The following is a 2500-nucleotide window of genomic DNA, read 5'->3' on the forward strand; positions in this document are numbered from 1 at the left end:
GTTCGGCCTAGTTCACTCTTTTCCAGCATCATCCCCCCAAGTTGTCTTGTTCGCAGTTCGGCCTAGTTCACTCTTTTCCAGCGTCATCCCCCCAAGTTGCCTTGTTCGCAGTTCGGTCTAGTTCACTCTTTTCCAGCATCATCCCCCCAAGTTGCCTTGTTCGCAGTTTGGCCTAGTTCACTCTTTTCCAGTGTCATCCCCCCAAGTTGCCTTGTTCGCAGTTTGGCCTAGTTCACTCTTTTCCAGTGTCATCCCCCCAAGTTGTCGTTGCCAACAACCCAAGAGTCCATAGTATTCGGAGTTCTAGCGGGGCCTCCCCTTGCTTCCAACAACCCAAGAGTCCATAGTATTCGGAGTTCTAGCGGGGCCTCCCCTTGCTTCCAACAACCCAAGAGTCCGTAGTATTCGGAGTTCTAGCGGGACCTCCCCTTGCTTCCAACAACCCAAGAGTCCATAGTATTCGGAGTTCTAGCGGGGCCTCCCCTTGCTTCCAACAACCCAAGAGTCCGTAGTATTCGGAGTTCTAGCGGGGCCTCCCGTTGCTTCCAACAACCCAAGAGTCCATAGTATTCGGAGTTCTCGCGTGGCCTCCCATTGATTCAAACAACCCAAAAGTCCATCTTCTTCGCAGTTCAACATCGCCTCCCTCGTTTCCAACAGGCCCAAAGGTCGTCTTCTTCGCAGATCCACGAAGAGCTCATCACGATTTGCCACATTCCATTTCCCACGGGTTGTCAACAACACTTTCTCACACTTCCCGCAATCGAGTACGTGCATGACATGCCAAAGCACATCTTATTTGCCTTCCATCGCACTCAAGACGACGGGTTGTGGAAGAACGATATTGTTCACAACAAGTTCAAGGACAACGTCTCAATCAAGGGACACAACCGAATTATGTTGACTGGGTCGCTAAAGTAAACCCGAGTTCATATAATGCACCGCATCCAAAAGAACTAGCCACAACACGTGCATCACTGAGATGTTTCACTAGATGGAACACGTGCGTGACATTAGGATCCTCCAACACCTCTTCGTGATGGAAAGATAGAATTCGAAGCAACCACAGAAGTACCGTCTAGTGGGTAGGCAACACAGGGACTGATCAACCAATATCACCCAAGGCAACGGGTGAAAATGGAAGAGATGCATGCTTGACCGTTCGATACGCAAGGCATGGAGCCAGCCAGCAAGTGCATCTCGATTACAACTCACACACCCTCACGTTCGCAAGACACCACACCACAAGACGGTCCACCCCCCACCTACCATGGGCAAGCAAGCAAATGGAAACATCAAGTGACGCAGGGTCAAGCATCGCTAGGCATGAAAATAACTTTCCACAATATCCGAGGGACTAGCTGCCGAGCTAACCAACGATCAGTGACGACCGTGTGTTGGTATTAATAAAGCTCAACAACTATGAAGAGGCTAGTTGTGCCATGATAAACATGCTAACGCACGCACCACGTGAGGGGGGAGGCCTCATCAAGCTCCCTTTAAAACCTGCCAGTGTGGAGCTGGCCGGCTCAAGGAGCACTCCCCCCCTATAAGAGGTTAATATGCAAAAGGCAAAATTGTACAAGTAGATACACTTTTTTTGAGCAGACATAAGTCCATATCTCGGGCTACACTTCGAATTTTGATGCGATTTTTTGCAGTAATTCGTAGAATAATGGTATCTCCTTGCTCACCAAATTTCATAATTTTTCTCGAAGGGGAACTATTTTTTTTATTTTTTTTACTTACCGGGTATGTGTAAAATCGGGAAAAATAGAAAAGCACATGTAGACTTCGAATTTCGACCTCATTTTTTCCAGTCCACCACTAAACAATATCACGAACCTCCCCACAAAATTTCATTCAGTTTGGCCAAGGTCTTAAATTTGACAAATTTTGGCACCAAGCTATCTAGTCGCGGTGCACCGACCAACTTGGCCAAGTGCAAAATGCATCCAATTCAAAACTTTTGTGCACCAACACTTTTACAGTACTCATTTGGGGACATTTGGAGGCCTTTCCAACCCTCACATCTCAAAAACCACGAATTTCATTTTTTCACAAAACTCCACACAAGCCATCTAGCTATGCCGCGGTGCACCGACCAACTTGGCCAAGTGCAAAATGCATCCAATTCAAAACTTTTGTGCACCAACACTTTTACAGTACTCATTTGGGGACATTTGGAGGCCTTTCCAACCCTCACATCTCAAAAACCACGAATTTCATTTTTTCACAAAACTCCACACAAGCCATCTAGCTATGCCGCGGTGCACTGACCAACTTGGCCATGTGCAAAACCCAACCAACTCAAAACTTTCGTGCACCAAGACTTTCATGGTATTCATTTGGGGGCATTTGGAGGCCATTCCAACCCTCACATCTCAAAAACCACGAATTTCATTTTTTCACAAATCTCCCCACCAAGCCATTTAGCTATGCCGCGGTGCACCGCCAACCTTGGCCATGTGCAAAACCCTCCGAACTCAAAACTTTCGTG

This window comes from Vigna unguiculata, unplaced genomic scaffold, assembly GCF_037176805.1.
Source record: "Vigna unguiculata cultivar grain cowpea cultivar isolate G323 ecotype 2 unplaced genomic scaffold, ASM3717680v1 ptg000023l_ERROPOS12488530, whole genome shotgun sequence".
Classification (NCBI taxonomy): domain Eukaryota; kingdom Viridiplantae; phylum Streptophyta; class Magnoliopsida; order Fabales; family Fabaceae; genus Vigna; species Vigna unguiculata.